A 13211-nucleotide genomic window follows, 5' to 3' on the forward strand; every position below is an offset into this window, starting at 1 on the left:
TTTTTTAGGGAGCTCTGTACTGATTTCCACAGTGGCTATGCCAATTTATATTCCCACCAGCAGTACACAAGAGTTCCTTTCTCTCCACATCCTTGCCAACGCTTGTTATTTCTTTTTGACTCTAGCCATTGTGACAGGTGTGAGGCGGTATCTCATTGTGCTTTGGATTTGCATTTCCCTGATGAGTGATGCTGAGCATCTTTTCATGTGCCTGTTGGCCATCTGTACGTCTTTGGAAAAATGTCTATTCGGGACCTCTGCCCATTTTGTAATTGATGATGATGATGATGATGATGATTGTTATTTGATGTTGAGTTGTATATACTCAACTTTATATACTCTCTTTATATACTTTGTATATTAACCCCTTACAGGATATATAATTTGCAAATATCCTCGTCCATTCAGTAGGTTGCCTTTTTGTTTTGCTGACTGTTTCCTTTGCTGTGTGAAAGCTTTTTATTTTGGTGCGGTCCCAACAGTTTATTTTTTGCTTTTGTTTCCCTTTCCTTAGGAGACATATCTAGAAAAATGTTGCTGCGACCAATAAAGAAATTACTATCTGTGTTCTCTTCTAGCAGTTTTATGATGTCAGGTCTCACATTTAGGCCTTTAATCCATTTGAGTTTTGTGTTTTTGCACGTAGCTGTCCAGTTTTACCCACACCATTTATTGAAGAGATTGTCTTTTCCCCATTATATATTCCTGCCTCATCATAGATTGACCAGAAAAGCATGGGTGTATTTCTGGGATCTCTATTGTGTTCCATTGATCTATGTGTCTATTTTTGTGCCAGTACCATACTGTTTTGATTACTACAGTTTTGTAGTGTAACTTGAAATCTGGAATTGTGATACCTCCAGCTTTGTTATTCTTTCTCAAGACTGCTTTGGCTATTCAGGGTCTTTTGTGGTTCCATACAAATTTTAGTATTATTTATTCTAGTTCTGTGAAAAATGCTATTGGTACTTAGGGATTGCACCGAATCCGTAGATTGCTTTGGGTAGTATAAATATTTTAACAATATTAATTTTTCCAATCCATAAGCATGGTATATCTTTCCATTTGGTCATCTTCAATTTTTTTCATCAGTGTTTTACAGTTTTCAGAGTATAGGTCTTTCACTTCCTTGGTTAAGTTTAAATTTATTCTAGGTATTTTATTCTTTTTGGTGTTTTCTTTCTTTCTTTTCTTTTCCTTTCTTTTCTTTTTTTTTTTTTTAAGAGCAGGAGTGTGCAGAAGCAGGAGAGGGAGAGAGCAGAGAGGCAGAGGGCAAAGGGGGAGGGAAGGGAGGGTGAGAGAGAGAGAGAATGAATGAATGAATGAATCTCAGGCAGGCTCCACACCCAGCATGGAGCCTGATACAGGGCTCGATCCCATGACCCCAGGATCATGACCCAAGCTGAAAACAAGAGTCAGATGCTCAACTGACTAAGCCACCCAGGCACCCCTCTTTTTGGTGTATTTTTGAATGGAATTTTTCTTAATTTCTCTTCCTGTTGTGTCACTATTAGTGTATAGAAATGTAACCAACTTCTGGGTATTAGCTTTGAATGCTGGGACTTCACTGAATTCAGTGATCACTTGTAATAGTTTTTTTGGTGGGGTCTTTAAGGTTTTCTAGGTATAGTAACATGTCATCTGCAAACTGTGACAGTTAACACGCTCCTTCCAGCGTTAAGCCTCTTGTTTCCTTTTCTCGTCTGATTGCTATGGCTAAGACTTTCAGTGCTGTGTTGAATAAAAGTGGCAAGGGTGGACATCCTGTCTTTTGGAGGAAAAGCTCTCAGTTCTTCATTGAGTATGATGTTACAATGGGTTTTATTTTTGTGGTTTTTTTTTTTTTTATTATGTTGAGGTATGTTGCCTCTAAACCCACTTTGTTGAGAGTTTTTATCATGAATAGATGTTGAATTTTGTCAAAGGCTTTTTCTGCACCTGTTGAGATAATCATAGAATTTTTCTTTTAACTTTTTTTTTATGTTTATTTTAGAGAGAGACAGAATGTGAGTGGGTTAGGGGCAGAGAGAAAGGGAGACACAGAATCTGAAGCGGGCTCCAGGCTCCGAGCTGTCAGCACAGACCCTGATGCGGGGCTCAAACTCACAAGCTGTGAGATCATGACTTGAGCCCAGGTCGGATGCTCAACTGACTGAGCCACCCAGGCGCCCCCGAGATAATCAAAGGATTTTTATCCTTTGTTTTGTTGATGTGGTCTATCACATTGACTTGCAAATGTTGAACCATGCCTGTATCCCTGGAATAAATCCCACTTGATCACAGTAATGATCCTTTTAAGGCGGTGTTGTACGTGGTTTACTAATACTTTGCCAAAGACTTTTGCATCTATGTTCATCAGGGATATTGGCCTGTAGTTTTCTTCTTTACTGGTGTCTTTGTCTAGTTTTGGTACCAGGATAATGCTGGCCTAGTAGAATGTATGAGAAGCTTTCTTACTCTATTTTTTGGAATAATTTGGGGAAAAAGCCATTAGCTTTTTAAATATTTGGAAGAATCCATCCATGAATTCGTCTGGTCCTGGACTTTTATTTTTTGGTAGTATTTTTGGGGGCGGGTAATTTTTGTTTGTTTGTTTATCACTTTCATTACTAATAATTACTAATATATTCAGATTTTCTATTTATTCTATATTCAGCTCTGGAAGACTGCATGTTTTTAGTAATTTACTCATTTCTTCTAGGTTGTCTAATTTATCGGCATACAATTTTTTGTAGTAGTCTCTATCTTATAATCTTTTGTATTTCTGTGCTGTTGGTTGTTACTTCTCTTTCATTTCTGATTTTACTTACTTGGGTCCAAGAAAACTTAAGACGTAAAAAATAACGATCATTAAAAGATTGATAAACTGAACATGTAAAATTCAAAATTTTTCCACCAAGAATAAAAAAAGGCAGGCCACAGAGTAGGGAACTATTTGAATACATATAGCCAGTGGACTCTTGCCCCGGGAGCTGGGACCTGCATTGTTGGCCACTTACCCTACGAACCTCATGCAGGTGCAGGACAACAGGGTAAGAGAATGCTCCCATCAGCACCAATAGCCCAAACTGGAAACAACCTGAATGCTCACCGGCAGCAGATATTCTACAATATTCTGAAACCACAGAGACGAATGAGCCCTATACGATCTGAATACATCTTACAAAATGCTGTTGGGTGAATGAGCTGAGATAAAAAGGACTTATTCAGTATGATTTCATGTTTATAGGGTATAGAAACAGGCATCCCTCAACCCATTCAGGACCTACAGGAGGCTGTGGGCGCCTTGGTCTGGGTGGTGGTTATTTGCTTTTATACTTCTTTATCGCACTTGGTTTTATGTGCTTATTTAAAAAAAAAATTTTTTTTTTACCTTTTTATTTACTTTTGAGAGACAGAGCACAAGCGGGGGAGGGGCAGAGAGAGAGGGAGACACAGAATCTGAAGCAGGCTCTAGGCTCCGAGCCATCAGCACAGAGCCCGATGCGGGGCTCGAACTCACGGACCGTGAGATCATGGCCTGAGTTGAAGTCGGACACTTAACTGACTGAGCCACCCAGGCGCTCCTTGTTTTATGTGCTTCTGTATAGGAATTGTATTTCAAACTAAAAAGGCTACAGACTAAACGCATACAGCAGAAACAACCCTCAAAAACACCCAAGAACACAGGGAGATGAGTCTCCTTCCTTCATAACCATCCTCTGCCTCCATCCTTCCTCCCAAAGGCAGCCACTGTCACCAGGGTGGGCCCCACAGAGCTGCCCCACACAAGTACTCCTGGGGTACAGACACATCGCAGTCTCTTCCACGACGGCTTTAGATGAACCAACGCTGACAACCTCTAAATTAATGTTGATCTTCCTGGGACTGGAACACACACACACACACACACACACACACACACACAAACACAATCCCAACACATTCTCTAACGTACCCAGTATTTATGTTGAAGAACTTAAGCTCTGAATAGATTTCTTTTTAATTGAAAAAACTTCCCAATCAAAATGAAGTTCTAAGTGACCTCTCTATTTTTTTCTATTTATATCGTTCCTTCCTTTCCTTCTCCCAATGATCAGCAATTATGATCCCAAATGTGTAACAGAAAAATGGTAGCAAGACTTGTTTATCAGATCTGAAACATTTGATATGAGGCAATCAGGACATAGAAACTAAGGTCTCAGAGTAGGCCCCAACCTTGACTATGGGGCCTGTATCATTACATCATACATGCCAGGCACTGAACTAGGCTTTAATGACACAAATATAAGTTAAGACCTGATATGTGATCTAAAAGAAAAATGAGGAAAACACATGAGAGGTGCCTCTGGACCTGAGGCTACTGTGGAGGGACTGAGGCCACTCTCAGTGGGGAGGAGTGGCTCTCTGTGTGCCCACTTCTCTGATCAGAGGGCCTTGAAGGACAGGACAAATTAAACAGGGTGCACTTGCCTGGAAAATCCATTTTCCCTGAAAATAATCTTAAAAAAATTTTTTTTAATGTTTATATTTACTTTTGAGAGAGAGAGAGAGAGAGACAGCACATGAACAGGGGAGGGGCAGAGAGAGAGGGAGACACAGAATCCGAAGCAGGCTCTGGGCTCCGAGCTGTCAGCACAGAGCCTGAAGTGAGGCTGGAACCTGCGAACCGTGGGACATGACCCGAGCCGAGGTCGGACGTTCAACCAACTGAGCCACCCAGGCGCCCTCTCCAGAAGAATCTTAAGTGAGCAGAACGCTTACGTTTTATAAACCCTAAAGTAATCACACTGGATCCTTAATCACAAGTTTCACAGAGGAAGGCCTCTGTCTTGTTCAGCACGTTCTCCTCAGTATGTAAAACTGGACAAGCACACGGGGGACCTCAAATGTTCAGTGAATGGACACAGCAATTGAGGGAAACACACTCAGGTCATTTAACTGAGAGGTGCCTTAATTTAAGGCATATTCGTGGTAAAATAATGCCACATGTATCCGAGTAGAATGCAAAGTCTACATAAATTTTTAAGACAAAACCAAGGTCTTCGGAGAAACTGCCAAGAACAGACATTTCAGCACTTTGGATTCTCAGAGGTACTTTGGTGGAAACCCTTGAAATGACCGTAAGCAGACAGATTTCAATCACAGAGGGTTGTCGCAGGTGAGCGACAGAGTCCGATCTGGGAATGAGAACAGTCTCTTCACAAGTGACAGAGGGACTGAAACGAAAATGCCAGAAGCGGGAAGACCCACATCACAAGACAAGGGCTGAGTCCAGTCTAGAACCTGCGCGTCTCTTGTGGCGCGATCCTGACGCCGCGCTCTGGCTCCTCAGGGCCGTTTCCGCTAACGGGGCATCTCCTACTCTAGAAGTCCCCACTCTCACAGCTCGCAAGGGTGACAGACAGATGCAGCTGGATGACACGTTCACTGCCGCGGAGGGGGCCTCTGAACCCTGTCCCTTAGCACCTGCCCCATTTCAAAACTGAGTTAATCCTCTCAATGCACTCCTACCTTGATTATTTTCAAAGTTATAATAAATCTTTCCCGATGTCAAAGTGCCAGCATCACGGTCTATCTATTCTAGTGTATACGTTTTCCGTACCGACGTCCCCAAATCAAGCTGTGGCTTTCACTTGATGGTTTTTCCTTTCCTTCTTGGGAATCCTTACAACACGCTTGACCTATAATCAGCGGTGTCTTAGTGTGGATGAGCCATGGCGGCTTAGTTTCACCCTACGCACCGAGCCCGTGGCCAGGCTTCTCAATGGGTGTTACTTCGGTCAAATACAGCCAATGTGCACGCCACCCCCGTCCACACCACCTCCCATAAAGGAGTGGAAGTCACCACCGGTAACCGGAAGCAGACAGGGCTTTGAAGAACCACGTCTCTACGCTAAGAGTGTCCATTTGTTCGACAACGCTGGGTGCTGCCTGCCGGCCCGCCCCTGTCTTGTGCTGGGTGGTCCTTCCACGAAAATCGACCGAGAGGCACTGAGCGCTCCTTCCTGTTTTGAGTATGCCGAGGCCACCCTTTTCCCAGTCTCTCTGGGCAGGATTCTGGGACTCAGACAAGATGAAAACACCGCCTGTGAAACCAATTCGGGTGAATCTGGGGACACAAGACTGGCCAGCAGCTTCTACAGTCATACTTTTGCTTTAAACAAGTTTTGCTAAGAGACCATCTGTAGCTCAAAACCCATCATGAATGTTCCCTTTCAAAACCCAGTTCTGCAGTTTATTCAGCTTTGTTACACACATTCACCAGGTTTATGCCCCTCCCTCCCAAAGGAGCAGATGTGCTAAAGTCCACTCAGGACCGCAGGTCTGGTTAAAGCCCATCGCCAGGTCTCCCCCATTAACCCGACGAGCTCCTCCTCAGACATCTGAAATCCTCTCTCCCCCTTTGCACACAGAGAAGGGGTTCCACCAGCGACCCCCAATCCACCACCCCTTTTCACGAAATCAGAGCATAACTCAACGAGGCAGAGCTCTCCTTTCGAAAGCAGTGGCTGGAGCCAGGGTGTGGTCCATTCATGCTCTTAGCCTCCCAGAGCTGGCAGCCTCCAGGGAGCAGTGGGGAAGGCGGTGAGGTAAGGACGGCCCAAAGCAGCAGGCCCGGCTGAGATAAGACAGAGGCCAGGAGAGACCTGTTTCCTCAGGAACGCTCCTAATTAAGGCAAGTCCATTTTTCAGTGAAGGAAGTCACATGGGAGACAAAGTGACTTCTCGTGTAGACTTTACCATGGTAAGAACAAGGCAAAGTCATGACGTAATTCCAAGCCTTGTGTTCCCGAAGCTTCTAAAGCCACCTGTGGACACACATGTGTATTCAGGAATGTGTCCCCACCTCCTGGTAATACATACAAGGAATTTAAGAGACACGAGCTGAATTGGAAGCCTGTTTTTTTTTTTTTTCTTTCTTTTTTTTGGCCAAGATGAAGCCAAGTCAAACTCCTAGGGATATGGAGATCAATCCAAAGCTGCGTTTTATTGACACAAGGCCATATTCCCTGCTTAAGAATTTAGTTCTGAAGTCCTCTGTTGGGGAATGAAGTTCGGCACTTACCATTAGTACAGATTAGTAAATGTCCAGCACCTCTGGTTATGTCCTTTCGTCTTCCCTGCAGACTAGAACTCCTGACGAAATACTGAATAATATCACCGCATCCAGTGACCAAGAGCTCCGGCAACACAGTAGCGCGTTTATCGAAAGCACACGGGCAGGCATCGTTTCAGGAACAGTCACTGCTTTTATTACATTTGACACACAGACTGCCAAAGGAAGATTCTAGAACTTCTAATGTGTTCGCCGGCAGACAGAACAGGGTAGAGCCGTGAGAAGGACATACTGAAAATAGGTACAGATTCGTTTTCAGCTTTGATTTTATGTTCTCTCCTTCCTTTCTCTGTGTCTCAAATAGGTAAGAATGGTTCTTTCTGACCACGAGCACCCCCTCCTGATGAATTCTGGGCTCTGCGCACATGATGTCTGGCCCAGAGCTGCTGCAGGAAAGGGCAACGGAGGACATAACAAAGAAGCCTGGAGGGCTGTGTGCCGGGATGTGCCGAGAGCAAGCCCTGGGACTCACATACGGGAAACCGTGAAATTGGGGACACATGCGTGTGTGTGCGTGTGTGTGCGCACATGTCCACCCCCAGGGGGTGATGCATAGAAAGAGGTGCCGGACCCCTCAAGTCCCATCGCCAGGAGCTGCCGTCCTCATCTCTGCGCATGCCCATGACTCCTCCCCTCTAGGAGCAGCACGTGCTAATTAGCGCTCGTCCTTCCCTGTTCTGGGTTCCGGTCCTCACCTCGCCGGGCCATCAGCCGACGTCTGCCAAAAGGCCGGCAGTATTAGGGCTACCGGCCAACAGAGGTGGGTGGCAGCTCTTCCTGTCCCCAAGGGCCAGTGGCACCCCGGTGGCGGGGGGAGCGGCTGACGCCCTCCTGGGGACCAGAGGGGACTTCCCTGGGGGCTTTCTGATGGGCTCTGGCACAGACGCGGCCTCGTCACTGCAATCGGGCGGCTGCCTGGGGAGGAACGCGGGGGCTGAGAGGGCACAGCCACCCCCGCCTCCGCCGTCCCCCCCGGTAACAGGTGCCCCACGAATGGGCCGCACGAGCGAAGGTCACTGACAGGACCAAACTCCAGACGTTGTTAACCTGGGACTTGCACGCTTCTGTGCAGGGCGACCCTCGGCCCGGGCTGGACGGGCTACCCAGCGCGGGGGGCGAGAGAGCAGTCGGAGGCGTCAACTAGACGGAAACCTCTACACCGCTGACGCCTGTCGTGTTACCGTCTCAAGTAATCCACAAACTGTGAAGAGAAGGATTTTAAACTCGGAGCCTGGAGACAGTGAGACAGAGAAGCTGGAAGGCCGCTAAGGAGGGAAGGCAGGCCCGTGCCAGGTCTGTCCACCTGTGCCCGCCAGGCGTGACCAGCTGTGGGCCCGCTCCCAGGTCCGTGACGCCGGAGGCTGCTCTGGCCGGCGTGTAGCGCCACGGCCCGCCCACGCCCGCGCCTCCTCCGACGTGGGCCCCGAGATAGCGAGGTGGCAGGGGTAATTAGCGGTGACACACGGCTCCACAGCACACCCCTCCCCCACGCCCCGGGCACGAGCGATGCCGCGGCTGGGCCAGCGCGGGTCTAGATGGGTCCTGGGACAAAGCACACAGCCGGGGGCCGAGAGCCAGCTTCTCCCGTTTCTCCAGGAAACGCTCCAGCGGCGGCTCAGCAGCCACACAAAGCCAACTGCGAAGCGAGACGACCGACCTGCAGTGCTCCACACCCTCGCTCTCCTTTGGTTTTTTTTAATGCTTACTTATTTTATTGTTTTTTTAGTAATCTCTACACCCGACATGGGCTTGAGTTCACGACCCCGGAATCAAGAGTCGCGCGCTCCTCTGCCTGACCCAGTCGGGTGACCCCGTTCTCCTTTTTAAGGCGAGGCAAGCGGCCCAGGTGCACCGCCTGCTGCTTTATGAAAGGGCCCGGTCGCATCACGCTCCCCGAACCGCACACACTCTAAATACACGGAGTGCGTCGTCCAAAGAGTCGACCACAAGGCTCATTTGTCCCTTGGAGAAGGACGTGCCGCCCGAATATTTGATGTTTCTATTGCCAGTTCAAACAGGAAACACTCGAGTGTTTGCTATGGGTTGAAGACATCTAGCCGCTCCTGTTCTACAGCTTTGATCCCACGTTGCATGGGAAATGGAGACGATGCTTCGAATCACGTGCACGTACTTCCGTCCAAGGGGCAAAATGTGCTGGGTAAGATCTGCTTGGCTGTGCCGGGACCTGGGAAGAAGAGCCTTCCAACCAGGATCCAAGAACCTTCTGTGCCGAGAAGCGCACACAAGTTCAGCAGGGGAGCTGCAAGCTCACGGTCTTTGAGGCAGGCCGGGCGGAGCGTGACGGGACAGCACAGGTGGAAGGCGCTCCTCCACGACTGACCTGGGCGGGCTGCGGGGACAGCAGCACACCAGCAACACCTGCAGGGCGTGGGGCGATGTCCCCAGCCGGCCCCCAAGGGTCCCTGGTTGGCAGGAACTTCCCCCTCCTGTCTCTCAGCGACCTTTACCCTCAACCGCTCTGTTTGCAACTACAAGATTCCATTACAAAGCCAACACCACGTTGATGGAGCCGCCCTCGGAAATGCTTGTCTCCCAGAGCTTGTGCTCCCAGAGCTTGTGCAGGACGCAGGTGGGATGCGACCCCAAGCGAGCCGGAGCCGTGGAGGGACTTGGTGATCCGAGCGGGAGCCATGCGGGGCAAACCTCCTGACCCGGTCCTTGAAAGCCAGCGTTTCCGTACAAAGTACTTCCAAAGACGACTTCTTTATGTTCCCTGTTTTACGGTTAGATCGAAACAACTTATGCTCGTGGCACTCTGAGGTCGTCACCTTGCTCCGAACTTGGAGCCCTTCGCTTAGCAGAAAGCGAGCGGGCAATGCCTGGGTTGGAATCTCAGCTCCACCTGTTACTACCTTAGTGACTTCAGGGCCTCACTTTCCTCAACTGGAAAATGGGGATAACTGCCCAACAACGCCCTGGATTGTTGCTAACACACGTCATGTGCTCAGAGCGAGGCCTGAAATAGAGTCTGTCCTTAATCCGTGTCACTGGTTTTTGTTTTTGCTAATGAGGTGCAGTCAGCTTCTGTCACTCAATCTTGTTTATGCTCTATCCTTAAAAAATGTCTGTTACGGAAGCAACGTTTTTCATCCTCTCCAGGCATTTCCAAGCAGACCACTAATGCACTGCACTCAGCAACTAAATCTGTACCTGACAAAAGGCGGAATCCGAATCCGATGGCGTCTGGCTGTGCAGAATTCAATTACACGGTGTCCTGGCAAACTGGGCACAGAGATTGTGCTCTGCTGTTCTGGCTCTTAGAACAGCGCAGCCCCAGAGCAGCTACTTAAATGCTGCCTGCGAGGGGCTGAGTGAGCCTCAAATCCGATTATGACACATGTGCGGCTAGGTCACAGAGGAGCCACGCTCTCAGACGAGCTCAGGGACATCTCAGTACTAGCAATTTGTGGCACAATTAGATTTGAATGGGAAAATATCCCTTGAGCGATAGATTTATAAAGGACCATGGTGGACCCGGTTTTTGGGTGGTGGGTGCTGTAGGCTCACGTGGGCGAGAAGAGAAAAAAACGGGAGGCGGCAAGACCCGGGCGGTGGACTAACTGCTGTGAGACAGTTGTGGCACCCGCCTGAGATTCTGGGGGCTCAGTTTCCACATCTGGGAAACAGGGTTCCTCCTGGCTCTACGAGGTTGTGAAAGGACTCTCCTCTCCAAGACCAGAGTGTCAGCAGCAGTTCCTAGAGGGAGGAAAAGGGGAAATACCACAGGGTCTCTAGACAGAAACGGGGTCTACACAGAACGGTGTGATTTTTTTTTTTTTTTTAAATCCAGGAGAGCAACTTACAAGTGAGTACTGTAAGGAGAAGCCTATAGAAAGCCAAGGATCCAAGGTTTCTGGGTGGCTCAGTCGTTTGGGCGTCCAGCTTGTGATTTTGGACCAGGTCATGGTCTCGTGGTTTGTGGGATCGAGCCCCACGTCAGGCTCTGTGCTGACAGTGCGGAACCTGCCTGGGATTCTCTCCCTCTCGCTCTCTGCCCCTCTCGCCCACTCTTTCTCTCTCTCTCAAAATAAACAAACATAAAAAAAAAAAGCAAGCCGGGGTGCCTGGGTGGCTCAGTCGGTTAAGCGTCCGACTTCAGCTCAGGTCACGATCTCGCGGTCAGTGAGTTCGAGCCCCGCGTCGGGCTCTGGGCTGATGGCTCAGAGCCTGGAGCCTGCTTCCGATTCTGTGTCTCCCTCTCTCTCTGCCCCTCCCCCGTTCATGCTCTGTCTCTCTCTGTCTCAAAAATAAATAAACGTTACAAAAAACTTTAAAAAAAAAAAAAAAAGCAAGCCAAGGGCTTGAACCTATATGTGAGGTCTTTCTCTCTGCATACAACTGACCACTGGTCTTTAAATGAAATTTGAGCTCAGTATTCAATTGCTAGCATATGATGTGTTACGTATTTCTAAAGGATTCTGTTTTCAGAAAAACGATAGATGTTAACCATAAAAGTCCAAACATAAGAAAGGAAAATTCAGATATGTGCTTCTGGCATCCTGAGGCACGTCCGCCTGGGGGCCTCCTCGTGCACATATTCTGTAGAACGCACGACCGAGAACCACGCTTCACACGCTGCCGTTTCTACCTCGCTCGACCCTGTGTTGAGTGTGTGCTGTAGATCAGTAACTGGACCAAGACCACTTCTGTTTGCACTTTTATTCACGTGTGCTAGAAGTTCATAAACTGAGCCAGTCTGCTCATGGTTTTCCTTTAAAACAATATTACAAATAATGCTCTAATTTATGATGATTATAGATGGACGATGGAACGCACCGATCTAGTTTTATTCCTCCTAAAACCTCACTAAAAAGATGGTGAATTCTTTGCAAGCCTTACACCTTCAAGACAACAGGACCGCTAAGCTGGAGAGAAGCCGGCCGGACACCTGGGAGGAGAGGGACGGCAGGCCGGCGGCGTGGCCACGGGACGGTGGAGAAGCAACCTGGCAGATGCCGGCGAACCCGAGGCCTGGGCAAGGATGGTCACAGGCACCACGAAGCAGGGGCGTGAAGGGCCCCGAACAGGGAGGCTGGTGGGAAGGTACTTAGCCTGTGACCACAAGCCCGTCGGTCTCCCTACAGGTCTCTCCTCTGGAGAGCCCAGGGCTGGCTCTTGTCCCAGCGGGGACTTTGCTTCTGGGAACTGCAAGGCGCGTTAACGGCCGACCTCCCACTGAAGCAAGGAAAGCTGGAGAAAAAAAAAAATGTAAAAAAAACTGTTTAACGGGCAACAGCGAGCTAGAAAAATACTGAGAGGTTATAGGACCAGGAAGAAAAGATGACAGCAACCCAAAGGGATGGGCGCTGCCTCTGGGGTCTCCCTTCCCTTAGAGAAGGTGGGACCAACATTGGGGGGAAAGAGGCAGAAAGGAGCCCCGGGCCCTGAACATAAGCATGCAAGTGCCAGACAGGACAGAGCGGATGTGCTGACCGCTGAGAAGGGAAATGCTTTACCCTGGCCTTCAGCTTGCTGTACATTCGGGATTATTTTGACAGCTTTCATTGAGCAAACGGCCAAGGAAAGCTGAATTTTATCGGGGGCGGCCCTGGGATGCACTGAGGTGCGGCTGCGAACGTCCCTCGGAGCCACTTCTGCGGAGACCCTGCTTCTTCTCTTGTTCACCAGGCTCTCCCCTGCCTTCCTCTCCTCCAGCACCTGCCCTGGGTGTCCTCCTTGTTTCCAGCGTCTGGTTCGTTCATTCCTGCTTTCGTCTTTATGGACCACAGCAGTTGCTGAATTCACTTTGGTCCTTTCCTGGCTTTTTGGCGTGTCCATCGTCTCTCCTCGTTCTTGGGTAACAACCACAGCTGCACGCGGACTCGACACCCACAGGAGGCCGGGTGCTTCCGTCCACGAGGGCTCAGGCCCCCGCCAGGCGGCCTCCACGGACCCTCAGCTCGGCCTTCCGCCAGCTCCGGGGCGGTCTGCCGAGCCCACGTTTGCTGGCCGGCTGGCACGTTGGGGACGACGACGACGACGGTCCCTCCCTCCGGGGTGACGGCGTGGACTGAGTGAGGCAGCAGATGGAAGGTCGCAGGGCAGCTGCCACAGCTCGGTCACCACGACCACCAGGCGGCATTCGCGGGAC

The 13211-nt window shown here is 49.1% G+C and overlaps 1 protein-coding gene across 6 annotated transcripts in view; it reads right to left on the minus strand.

Moving 5' to 3' along the window:
• The window catches only part of PPP2R5C (protein phosphatase 2 regulatory subunit B'gamma), a 127689-nt gene that overhangs the window by 56252 nt on the left and 58226 nt on the right, over positions 1-13211 (minus strand). The window contains exon 1 of one of the 6 annotated variants that reach the window (XM_049612135.1): positions 10271-11381. The exons of the other annotated variants lie outside the window; for them this stretch is intronic. The gene's annotated coding sequence lies outside the window, so the exon portion shown is untranslated. Of the gene's footprint in view, positions 1-10270; positions 11382-13211 lie in introns of those variants that run through there. 6 annotated transcript variants of the gene reach the window in all.

Source organism: Panthera uncia (genome assembly GCF_023721935.1).
Source record: "Panthera uncia isolate 11264 chromosome B3 unlocalized genomic scaffold, Puncia_PCG_1.0 HiC_scaffold_1, whole genome shotgun sequence".
Lineage (NCBI taxonomy): Eukaryota > Metazoa > Chordata > Mammalia > Carnivora > Felidae > Panthera > Panthera uncia.